This window comes from Jatropha curcas, chromosome 6, assembly GCF_041381405.1.
Source record: "Jatropha curcas cultivar XTBG-Jc1 chromosome 6, XTBG_Jcur_1.0, whole genome shotgun sequence".
NCBI classification, from domain to species: Eukaryota; Viridiplantae; Streptophyta; class Magnoliopsida; order Malpighiales; family Euphorbiaceae; genus Jatropha; species Jatropha curcas.
The window spans coordinates 25,384,963-25,398,896 of NC_143156.1; the positions used below are offsets into that span (position 1 = coordinate 25,384,963).

General features: G+C 33.8%; 1 long non-coding RNA gene across 1 annotated transcript; it reads right to left on the minus strand.

Annotated features, from left to right (window-relative positions):
- Window positions 1-6,781: 6,781 nt before the first annotated feature.
- On the minus strand, window positions 6,782-8,677 carry LOC149495795 (uncharacterized). Its single transcript, XR_016321447.1, has 3 exons — window positions 8,516-8,677; window positions 8,309-8,382; window positions 6,782-7,005 (listed from the first exon to the last, which is right to left on the minus strand). It is a non-coding gene; the product is annotated as an uncharacterized LOC149495795 (long non-coding RNA).
- Between the last annotated feature and the right edge of the window lie 5,257 nt (window positions 8,678-13,934).

Consider the following 13,934-nt stretch of genomic DNA (forward strand, 5'->3'; position numbering starts at 1 on the left):
CTCCGGCAAAGGCCCAAGAGACAAAATCACCTTCTTCTCATGCGGATCGTGGAACTGTAGTCCGATTTGCGATTGGTATGCTCTAAGACCTAGTTCCTCATTTTCGGTATAAATTCCAAAACTTGAATTAGTTATTTAATTAAAAATAAAATTAATCGAATTAGTCAAAATTGGAGTTTTCTAAATTTAACTACAGATAGTTGAGATATATGAGCATCGTATAAGGAATTGGACTTCAATGTGGCTAATGGACTATAAATATTGAGTTAGAATACCTTGTACAAGTGATCATGGTTAAGCAAATTGTGAAAGGAAACTAACAATTAAAATGCATTGGTGGTATAAATCACTTATATTGTAATGTGTGAATATAAGGACAATCCGATATATAGAGAGAATACTATCAGATTTTCGAAAAATGGGAATTGTTAAAGAACTAGACTAGCTATATTATTAAATGGAAATAACTCCTAAAATTGTTACTATAACTAATACCATCGATTAATGTTATTTTCATTTTTGATGTTGCTAATATTATTAATATTATCATTATTATGAAACATTAAATTTACCAAAGACACTTATATTAAAGATATAAAGAAAATAAACAAATAAACAAGGGTACTGTAATTATATAGTTTAATAAATTAAATAACGATATAAAGAAAATAAACAAATAAACAAGGGTACTGTAATTATATAGTTTAATAAATTAAATAACGACTTTAATTATCTAGCGAATAAGGATTAAATTTCTTGGATTAGAATTCTTACTTAGAATTTTCCTTCTAGATGCTTATAAATTTCCAGAACATCGATCAAGACAAAAGCTGAAAAGGGGGCAGTAATAAAGAGAGTCCTATTCAGGACAATAAGAAACTGTCAGTAGTGTTATATAATTCGCATCATCCACTTGCATTTGCATTCATACATACAGGGCTAAATGCTAAACATGCACTATTTAGTAAATTGTATTTTGTGTTGCATTATTTGTTGTTATTGAAATTGACTTGATGAGTTGTGATGTGATTCATGTTTGCTTTTGCTTGTGTGGAGTTGGGATGAAATGGGTCACCATTGAATTTGTAAGGGCGGTTTATGACACTATCGATCATAATACCATAGACCATGTATGAAGAGATCAGCACTCCCGTGTGTATCTGATGATATATGATATGGAAAATCACATGGTGGCCTCCTATTGGTATGGAAAAGAAAAGAGAGTATAAAAAAAAATGAGAGAGCTGGTCAAGTGAGGTTGAGAACGATAGACCATGTAAGGGGGATCGACTCCCTGGTGCACATGTGATGAGAGGGCGAGCCATGTGTGAGGACGTCTCGCTAGGGATTTTGGTGATGCCATTGACCAATTTCCACTTGATATGCTTATGGGAAGGTGTTAATATTTGTGATTGCTGTTGTTTTGTCATTGTGTGATAAACTGCATGATCATATAACTAGTTGGATGACTAGATTGATTTACTTACGCATTTGTGTGATTGTATGGGGTGAGAGGGTTAATTAACCTACTCACTGAGTTTAGGCAGTCATTCCTACCTTAATATTTTTTTTTCAGGTTACAAGTCTCTCGGTATCTCATGATTTTATGCCACCCGAATCTGGAGGAAATGTAGAAAATGAAACCTAGATTAATTTTTGTTTGTTGGTATACTGAGGTGAAATTTTAAATTCTTAGATGGTTTCGCAATTATAATAGTCATGTATAATAAATTTAAAAATTAATGATATATTATTTATTGAAGTGTCTATTATGCAATGTATTGATATGAGCCTAGAGAACGTATTGGAAATTGATTTATCATCGAGTATGATGATATGGGCCAAGCGAGTGCAAGACATATGATTTGTGAATATTGATGATATTGGGCGTGAGGCCATTTCTATTGAATATAGTATTTGTTTAATATATTTTTAGGCTTACTACAGGCTCTGGTGGCTTTAAACCTACTTAGGTTCTAGTGCCAGTCTGGCCCAAAGTAATGGGTCATGAGAATAAACCTCTTACCTATGTTTAAAACCTTAATTTTTAAACATAAAAGTTGAACTCTCATTCATAAGTTTCATACCCTTAGCATATATTGAATCGAAAACAAAAATAACAAGCCATTGCAAAGAAAATATAGAAAATTCATAAAAAATGTGCAAAAAGTCCACTGCTTTAAACAAAAAGCATTTGGTTATTAGAAATTACCTTTTATGCTTTGATTCAGTGCTAGTGTCGCTTCAAATTGTTTATGCTGCTCCAATATCACATTTTTAAGTAAACTAATGGAAAGAAAGCTTTCATAGAGGAAGAAGGTGACTGAGAGCAAGCGAAATTGTTGGAAACTATTTGTATTCTAAGTTAAAAGTGAGAGGGAGGGAGATGATTGTATTCTCCATTCGTTGTACTTTGTTTTTTGTCTTTTACTATTAAGATTATTTTTGTCTTTTTTTATTGACTTACGAAAAAATGTGCAAAAGCTAATATTGAAAAACACATCGGTAATCTTAGCCACGGACCATCAGTCCCAAAATCAGGGCGATCGGGAACCCCGATCCAATTTAATGGGAAAAATGGTGTATCATCATTGAACCTTTTAAGGGCAAAATTTAAGCGTCTACAGTTTGTCCCCACTTTGATAATATTTTGCTTTTCAAGCAAAATGTCATCAAAGTGTAAAGTAGACGCGTGAGTAAGAAAATACTTACTTGGTCTACGTGACATGCACGACTTTGATGGATGAAATGCGCGCCATTCTGGCTGCTTTATTGATGTGGATTTGAAAACCTGTCCCAGGGGACTTATGGCACATTACGTCATTTTTAGGCGGGCGAATTACGTCTGGGTGGCTGTTGAATTTAATATGGGACAAAGGGGGCACTTATAATAACTTTAAAAAAAAATCAGATCAATGCTACATGATAGAATTAAAGGGGCACAAGACAAGGATCTAAAGACTAAGTTAATAATTGAGAAAGTTAAGTAGAACCAGAGCACAGATTTTAAACTATGCAATAGTACTTTGATGGTAGGATAAAGAATCTGTGTACCTGATGTAAATGATCTAAGGAAGGAGATTCTTGAGGAAGCTCATATGGCGACCTATGTTATGCATCCTAGAACCACCAAGATATACCACACACTAAGGACTCATTTCCGGTGACCTAGGATGAAGAAGGATGTGGCTGAATTTGTCTCAAAATGTCTGACATGTCAACAAATCAAAGTTGAACACCAGGCACTTGCTGGTAAACTTCACCCATTATCAATACCTGTATGAAAGTGGGAAAGAATTACTATGGATTTTGTTATGGGTTTGCCTAGAACTCCAAAGGAAAATGATGTTTATGGGTTATAGTTGATAAATTGACTAAGTGAGCTCATTTTCTGCCCATCAAATAGGGTAGTTCACTGAAAAAGTTAGCCCAAAGATATATAGATGATATTTTGAAACTTCATAGTGTGTCAATATCAATTGTTTCTGACAGAGATCCACGGTTTACTTTTATATTTTGAGTTAGTTTATAGAATGCTTTGGGCACCAAATTGAGTTTTAGTACAACATTTCATCCTCAGATAAATGGAAAATCTAAAAGAACTATTTAGACTGTTGAGGGATGTCAAAGGCTTGTATACTTGAATTTCAAGGATCATGGGATCAATACATTGCCTTGATAGAATTTGCTTATAATAATCAGTAACACAGTAGTATTGGCATGGGACTGTATGAGCATTATATGGTAGAAAGTGCAAAGTCCTTTATATTGGGATGAAGAAGGAATTAGAATATTAGAGGGACCTACAATAGAATAGGAAATTGTGCATAAAGTTAAATTAATCAGAAGTAAGCTTAAAGCAGTCCATGATAAACAAAAGAGTTATGCAAATCAACAGAGAAGAGAAATGGAATATCAAGTAGACCAGAAATTTTTTCTCAGAGCATCGCCATGGAAAGGGATTATCAGGCTTGGTGAAAAGGGAAAATTGAGCCTTTGGCCCTTATGGAATTCTCGAAAGAATTGGCTACTTAGCATATACATCGGCATTGCCACAAGAGTTAGCTCAGATCTATGATGTATTCCATGTGAGCATGTTTAGAAAGTATCAATCAGACCCATCACATGTGTTACAAATTCAAGATATTCAAGTGTTTGATAGTTTGAGTTATGCTTAAGAACCAATTGCGATTATTGGTTATCAAACTAAAAAAAGCTAAGAAACAAGGAGATACCATTGGTAAAAGTTTTTTATCAAAACCAATCCAGAAAGAACATTACGTGGGAAAACAGAACAACATGTGAGACAAAATTGCTCCCATTTATTTCCTGAGTGAAGTAAAAATTTTGAGGATGAAATTTCTTAAGGGGGAAGGAATTATAACATCCTGGACATGAAACGTCATATTATGATCATACATCTGTATTTATAAACATGACATATGTGACATGAATGTATATACACATGCATTTGCAATTGATCTGTGATAAATAATAGACAATGATATGCTTAAATAGGGATGAAGTGTGAATTTTAAACTATTCGTATCTGTATCCGTTTAAAATTATACTAACTATACCCATTAAAAATCCGTTTAAATATCTGTTTAATTACCTGTATCCAAATCCGTTAATTATTTTATCATCCATATCCATTTAAATTGGATAGGTTACCCGCAAATTTTAATAACTCGAACCGAATCCGTTTAAATATCATTTAAATTACAGATTCAAACCACTAATATTTTTTTTTTTTTTTTGAAACTAAAACCAGTAATCATTAACGTTAGAATCTTAAGTAAAACTATTAAAACTCGTATAATCTTAAGTAAAAATAAAAAAGGAAGTTTAAGTTCTTCCAAAAAACAACCACATATTATTTAATTTTTAAATGGATTCAATTACTATACCTATATGCATATTTATTGAAAAGTTAAAATAGAAAATTGATCTATTATAATATATGGATAAATTGTATAACTTAGTATTAAAAGCATAATATATTCTTTGAGAAAACAATTAAAAAAAATACTATCCTAAAAAAATAAAATAAGAAATTATAATGAATAAAAATTCATGAATTATGGCTAATTAATATGTATGTATGGGCTTATATCCTTTAAGTTAACAAATATACTAATATGGTTTAGTGATAAATATCATCATTCTCATTTTTAAATAGGTCAAAGTTTCAAATCTCTAAACCAATATTTATATAATAAATATATTATTATTATGGATAAACGGGTAGGGTATCTGCAGGTAGCCCTAATCTAACGGATAGCGGGTAACGAATAACCATTGACTGAAATCTGTATCCTACCCGAATTCGTTGCGGTTAGTAATTTTACTATCCATACCTATTTTAAATCTGTTTACAACTACCCAAATCTATAATAAGCAGATCGGATCAGATCGAATACCTTTAAATACCCCTTCCGCTTCCATCTCTATGCACGACTTTGCACATAAGCATCTGATAAGAATGTGAATATGCAAATACATAATCTGAATAAGCTCTGAACCCGAAAAGTTTGGCACTCTGTCTTAGACACAAAGAGTGCATATATGTTCTTTAAAACCTTTCAGTACACCTATATATGGTGTTTATAAATGAGTTGACTCAAGAGAGAATAATGAGACTATTATGGAGAATTATGTCTATTTTGGTGATTAGATTATTAAAGCCGTCTTAATATATTAGTAAGAAATTCTTAATCACAAGATTATAAATTAATCAAAGTCAAAAATGATTATGGAGATTAATTAGGAGAAGGTTAAACGTGCTCAAATCATAGCGATGACATGCTAGCATGTGAAGCACCTCAATTAAAATTTTGATTAAGTACTTAATGATTTTGTGTTTAATCATCTAAGACGTGTAATTAAGGCCTAAATGAGATTAATTAAGTGTTAATGGAGGATCATGGACTTGTTTAGCATAAAAGAAAATTTATGATAATAAGTATAGGTTAAAGTACAAAAAGGTAAAACCTTAAGGAGCTATGAGGAATAAGTGGTCATGTAACTTGCACATGACCAACCAATTCATAAGAATTAAAAGGAAGATTAATTGCCCAAAGAACAAAAAGTTAGAAAAGATAGAAGGAGAGGTCGAAGCTAGAGAGGAGAAGAAGAAAACCTTAAGAACTTGGAAATCCTACTTGATTTTCAAAGCGTTTTTGCTAGAAACCAGCTAAGGTAAGTTAATTTTTGATTAGTTTGAGTTATTTTCATAATTTGGAGAAGTTTGGGTTAGGGTTTCAAAGTAGAGAAATTGAAGGGGAGATTGATTCTCATGTTAATAAATGATGTAAACATGATTTAAGTTATTAATTAGTTGTTATTGAATGAATAACATGTGACTTAAGCTTTAATTTGATTGAATTGAGAAAGTCATACTCAAGGTTAGGAATTGTAACACCCGCCACCTAGTCCCGAGAGACCCGACGGTGGAAGTCACATTCGGTGCCAGAGGCACCGTCTTAACTTAACATATAAATCATGAAATAGAAGTGATTTAGTATTCACAAGTTTAGCAAATAGTAATCTATATATATATATATATATTTTTTTTTTTTTTTTTTTGAAAATGATTTGGGAGAACCCTACAGAAAAACTGCAAGAGTTTCCCTTAAAAATAGAAGTCGCCAAACAGGTGAATACAAAACATTCCTAAATTCAAACTCCAAGAACAACACAATAACACTTTTCTAATTTCATAACTACAACATTTTCATATGCATCATTTAGATACATTTAGTTAAACTTATTGCTTTGAATGTTCTACATAATAAATAAGTTCCAAGTTTATCTTCCAATAACTACACCCAATTAATTTACAATAGTATACTTAAAGTGTAAATTACATAATAAAATCTCCAAAAAATGGTACTTATACATGTCATAATACTTAGTTACATAAAACACTAATCAACTACCAAAATATCGCTTCAGCTCTGATGCTACTCTTCTGGTCTTCAAACAGCAAATACAGACTTCAACCTACGCGTGATAAAATCAACGCGCTGAGTATAAAACTCAGTGGTGCTCATAAAACACAACAAACCAATGTTGCGATGGCAACACACTAAAATAGAAATTTTCAGCAAGAGATTTATAATTATTTTTACAAGGGCTCACATACACTTAGGAGAAAAAGAAGCAGATAGGTTTTCATAACATATTCATAATGGCCTTAGGTCGCCAACCTTTCATAACATATAGAGCGCGTCCGCCCTAACATAAGACACCCACGTGCCTAGCATATGATCATAGCTTCTTATCATAATGGCATCAAATGCCGAGCATGCTCATCATACATAATAAAATCAAATCACGCATCCAATTCACACCAAGTATATTAGAGCCCAAAATCATTTTTTTTTATTCTTATTTTTATTCTGACTTTCCATTACTCATAAAATTTATTTTCTGTAGTATTCATAAAATTACAATAAAAACTGAATTTCAACTGAATTCATTCATGAAACTTCTCATACTTAAACAAAATTACTTAACATAGGAAATTTCCAGCATAAAAGCAATCTTGACCTTTGCTGAGTTTTTGATACATAACTTGAGTTATATATCTCCAAATTGAATGAAATTAGATTTATTAGAAATATAAGACACAATTATATAATTTTTATGAAGGAACCATAACCCAGATCAACCTGTAAGATAGGCAAAATAAGCTAGGAACACAGACTAATAGTCCAGACCGGATTCAGCAGAACCAAGTCCAATGTTTATTGAATTTCTCCATAACCAGACACTCAAATTAAACCAATCCAAAACCAGGTAAATCTCAAGACACAGGGCAACAAATCTCATGAAGAGCTCAACACCTAATCTTGCCATTATGGTGGTCAAAATAGTCACTCAATCTATTGCTGCATGTGGTACGTTACAACAGAGTCAGTTTAGGTGTTTTAGTCATAAGTTGAGCTATATATATCAAAATTGGACACAAGAGGATGGGTTGGAAAGCTAAGAAGTATACCTACAACTTTCATGCAGGACTCAAATACAGAGGGAAAATAAAACGAATAGAAAAACAGTCCTTAAACACACCCATTAACATTTTCCCTTGGTAAAATTCTGCCACTTTTGGAAGAAGAAGAGAAAAATAATTTCTTCATAAATTCAACATATAAATAGGCTTAGAAAACACTCAAGAACACATTTATACAACCAAATTCCAGCAATCAAATCATTTCATACCAAATCCCAAATTTTCACAAAGTAGCACAAACTTCACAAATCCAAAAATTGAAGTAAGGTTAGTGTGTTTATGAACACAAACCTTTAAAACAACTTGAATCAAAGCTCCTTAAACTTTGGTCTTACCTTTATCTTTGTTAGAAGGCTCTCCACCCTCTACATGTAATAAGCTCAAGATCAAAACAAAGAAAACAAAGAAAAGAAGAAATTGGAGCATGATTAAGTATGTATATACTAAAAGAAAACTCTAAACCCAAAAATAATGAAGTTTCATCATGAACTCACTTACTTCACCTATGTAGAACTTCTCCAAATTCCTTGAAATTAATCACCAAAAACCACTTCTTAAGCTTTAATCTCTAGATTTTCTTACTTAATTCAAGGTAAATGTAGTGAATTTGGTGAATTATTGAAGTAGGAAGTGAAGAACATAAAGAGAAGAAAAGGAAGGCTAAAGGGAAAATGGGAAGAAGAAGAAGTAAACGTTGGATGGAAAAGCAAAGGAAGAAATGGACTTGAAGAAAAGGGTAGTTTGGTCTTTTCACCAAAATTGGATGGCTAGGATTGAATGTAAATTTAATCTAATGGCTACAAATATTCTCCAACTTAAATTCCTTCAAAATATTTTATAACACAACAAAATTCTTATTTTTACTCTATAAAAATAATTCCTCTAATTTTCTTAATTAATATACCACCATTTCAAATTTAATCCATACAACTATTGCCTCTAATTTCCTTAATTAATCTCACACCTTAAGTCACTACTCACTAATTCTCTAAAATTCTCCAAAAATATTCATTACTTACTTTCTACCCGTAAAAACCATGCATGCATGCTCCAAGAATGTGATATAAAATATTAATCATATATAATAATTTTTCCGGACTAAAATAATACCGACTCCCGGACCGATAGTACTATTCACAGACCGATAAACTACTATTTCAACACAGGAAAAATAGGGCGTTACATATAACATGATACTTTCATAATCTTACCTGATGTTCTTTATGCTGTATGAACTCTGCAACTTTGATTAAACTCAGTGAATATCGCAATGAATGAAGAAACATATAAGCACATACATATGTAGAAATAAACATTTACTCACATCTGGAATGTAAGCCCACATATCATGATACTTTCATTTTCCCTTAATGATCTTTCTTGTTGTTTAGTATACTGTATAATTATGCAATTTGTAGTCGATATAACTGTATAGCTCCATAAGGTTATAGTGAAACCGAAGTGATAAGAAAAACTGTATGAAACTGGATGAAACTGTATGCTTGGCTGCTATGGCCTGTATAATCATATCCACTCAACGGCCTGTAGCCGGAGTACTAAACTGTATGGGGTGCAGATCTGCTATTCTATGTCGCGACATAGCGTTATCTACATGGTTTCTACCTAACCTCAATGGAGCATATTAATGGAATGACAATAGATAAAACAAAAGCAAAGGAACTGTGTCATAATTTGCATGCTTGTGTCATGTTATTTTCACACCATTTGCATGCTTGCATTTTGTGTTTATACATGTGTTCATGTTGTCTTTTTGTTTTAAAATGGTTGAAGACATGCAAGTTGAGAAAGGAATACAATTGCATAGAATTCATAACTTCATACACCATTTCACATCATTTCACAATTGCATAGAATACAATTACAAGTTGTGTTTACCTCATTTCACATCATTTGCATGCTTGCATGTTGTTTTGATACATGATTTAATGTTGTATTTTTGTTGTAAAATGATTGGAGGCATACAAAGTGAGCAAAAGAATCCAATTGCATAGAAAAAGAAGTCCAAAAGTGCATGAAAACACAAGTCGCGAGCGCGCCTTGCAAGGTCGCGAGCGCGTAAAGCACCAAATGAGAGACAGTGAGTTATTGGGCACAAGTCGCGAGCGCGCACTTGAAAGTCGCGAGCGCGTAGAGTGCAAAATGAGAGACGGTGAGTTCCCAGGCCAAATTCGCGAGCGTGCGATGAAGGTCGCGAGTGCTTACAGGCCAAGGGCCAAGTACGCGAGCGCGCACTTGAAAGTCGCGAGCGCGTACAGTGCAAAATGAGAGTCAGTGAGTTTCAGGCACAAGTCGCGAGCTCTTCATGCAATTCGCGCGCGCGCGTCGCGTTTTCCAGCCTGCACTGTCTGTACTCTTTTGATCAAAGCTCTCAATATACAACTTCGATTTGAATGATTCAAAAACCCATGTAAAGCTAACACATAGAGGAACAAATAACTCTTCTATGACACTTCCTAATTCCATCATGAAATGGGGTCAAAATCAAGATGAAGTTACTGGTAAAATTTCCAGCAAGCCCTGTTTCAGCATAAACTCACTATTTACTTCACTTATTCAATACCTCCCCTGTTCTCCCCTGTTTCTCACCATTACCAGTCCTCCCACTCAACATGAAGCAATATTGTCTCATTAGCAACACACCACACAATTTCTCATGCAAAGAAAATGGTAAATGAAAAGAGATATCACACCTTTACGCCAATAAGCTTAAGCTCTTCTTTTAGCTTCCTTCTACCTTTGGCTCACCTCTCTTGGATAGAATAGAAGTTGAATTAATGCTTAACTCCCATTAAAATCTTCACCACCATTAAACGTGATGGAGAAAGAAAAGTGGAAGAGGAAAGTAGAGGAAGAAGAATGAAGATAAGGATGAAGAAATGAAAATGAAATGGAATCCACGGGTAGTCTCTAGAATGTCATTGATTTTTTATGTGAAAATTACCAAATGGTACCTCAAGTGTCAAAATGATACAACTCAATACCTCAACTTTACACTTTAGTGAAATCAAGTCCTAATCCTTATACTTTGATCTTTTTGTTTCCTTCAAGTAAGTCCACTTCTTTTCCTTATTTCAATTTCATCCCATTCTAGCCCACTCTAGAATCTAATGGATCGAACTGGGTTTTGGATCAGCCCGACTCGACTCGAAGCAACGACTCGATTCAATAGAAAAATGGGATGTTACAACGCAGCTCCAGATACATATCAAATTTATGAGTTGTTAATGATAGTCATAACTTTTATTTATCTCAGATGTAGAATTAACAGAATTGCACTCACAGATTAGGCTCACAAACCTCAAAGTAATACATACATTTTGCTTAATTTGTCACCTTTTAGTATCACATCATACTCCTTTCAAAGTAGATGTCAAATACAGTGTATTATTATAACAGATATCTCAAATAAACATCCATCACATGTTAGGCAATTTGGCCTTAAGATAGTACATACCTTTTTACTTAGCTTTCCTTTTTTCCATGATAAGAATCATGTTCATATCATTGCAGGATGGCATCAAATGTTAAAAGCATTCATTAATTACATACAATTAAATATTAGATGCTTTTTCTCACAGTACATAATGCAGTGGTATCAAGGCCTGGAAGAGTCTCCTCCTTCACTTCCTTCTAGGAACCTTTTACCTATATGAGTAAGCAAGCACCCCAATACTCATTTAGTCATTTAATCAAACACTTAGTGTGCATGACTTGAATGCTTAATATTTTTATTTCCCTTTGCATTTTGAACTCTCAAAAAATCCTGTATATTCTCTAACATTCACTTAACAATCTTGTAATCTCAACTCATTCAATTACTCAACAATTAATATCATTAAAAATTCATCAAATATTACATCAATAATGAATATTTTTTAAGTTCCTTAAACTTCCATAACCATATAAGTATGGAGATCTCAATTTAATCATAATTCCTTCCAAACCAACACTTAACAACATTATTAGAATGCTTAACTAACTAATTAAATTCGTTAATTCAAAATGAAATGATCATTTTCATGATCATCTCGTGTTGGCCGAACCTCCATCTTTAGCCTCAGATATGATTTTCTCTTTGAAATGATCATTTGAGCGATCATTTCGAATTGATGGAACCTCCATTCCTGTCATGGCCCTTGACATGACTGAATATTGTCCGCTTTGGGCCCTTCCGTACGAGGTCACCCTCACGGTTTTGTTCTTGGGGGAAATGGGAAACTTCCCAGGAGGTCACCCATCCTAGGATTTTCGTTAAGCGAGCACGCTTAACCCTGGAGTTCTTCCAACTCTCCAGCCATTTCACCACCAAAACGCGTCCAACCATTCAAGGCACCACCCCTCTTATGTACATCACTTACTCCTCGCACTTAACCGATGTGGGATTCGCCTAGGTGCACTGTAGGCTTAGATCCCTCACAGTCACCCCCCGTAGGGACTCAGCGTCCTCGCTGAGGTTTGCCCCACCACCGGCCAGAGGAACGAGGACTCGGCTCTGATACCAATTGTCATGGCCCTTGACATGGCTGAATATTATCCGCTTTGGGCCCTTCCGTACGAGGTCACCCTCACGGTTTTGTTCTTGGGGGAAATGGGAAACTTCCCAGGAGGTCACCCATCCTAGGATTTCCGTTAAGCGAGCACGCTTAACCCTGGAGTTCTTCCAACTCTCCAGCCATTTCACCACCAAAACGCGTCCAACCATTCAAGGCACCACCCCTCTTATGTACATCACTTACTCCTCGCACTTAACCGATGTGGCCTAGGTGCACTGTAGGCTTAGATCCCTCACATTATATATTCTTACAAGTTTATTTATTTAATTCTTAAGGAGCCATACAGTCATGAGATGTTATTAATCATAACTTATATGATGTGACTAAAAGTGCATAAGTCATACATCATAATGAATAGCAAGTAAGACAATGAACATATACTGTTATGTCTTCTTACTTGTTTATTGATTTCATTCATACAACACAATGAACAGCAGGTAAGATCATGATAGTATCATAATGTGTGATTAAAGGTTCATGTAAAGGAGTTATGAGATAATTAGAACTAAATTATTTATGGTATGAATTAGAAGTTTATTCTTTGGTATAAAGATACATTTGTGTTGAAAATTACTGATTCTATGAGTATCAATGCTTTATGAAATTTGTATTTTAAGTTAGTTGCCATCGCACTTTGTTTAGTATGTGAATTATGAGCACCACTGAGTTTTATACTCAGCGCGTCAATTTTTATCACGCGTAGGTTGAAGATAGTGGTTGGTACTTGAAGACTTGAGGAGTACGTTCAACGCAGAAGTGACTAACTTGGTCATAGTAGATTGAGAGTTGTAATATTAAGAATTATGGCATGTATTAAGATTTATGGCATGTATAATTATTATGTTTGTTAGAGCTTATGTGATTGTAAATATAATTGAAACATGTAATTATTTTGGTGTAAGTAGGTGGAGATAAGAATAATACTTATGAAATGATTGAAGATGAAATAGTTTACTATAGTAGGTATGATTAGGTCATGAAAAACTTGATATAGATTCTGAATGAAATTAATTGCTAGATATTAAATGCTATTGAGGATATATACAATTATGAAAAGATATATAAAGTGTTATTGTGTTATGATGATTCTTTGGAGACGTTGGAAGTTTAGAGTGTAATTGGGAGTAGTTTATATTCATATTTTTCATACAGTATGATATCCGTATGACAGGACATAGGTTCAATCAGATTGTAGCGTCTCGGCTCGGTTCATTCGGGTTAACGGGTGGACCGGGAAGGGATGTTACATGCGTGCTCATAATCTGTTATCTGGAGCTATAAGGTCAAATATGTATCTGAAGCAGCATGCTCATAAATTTGAAATCTGGAGCTACGTGCTCAAA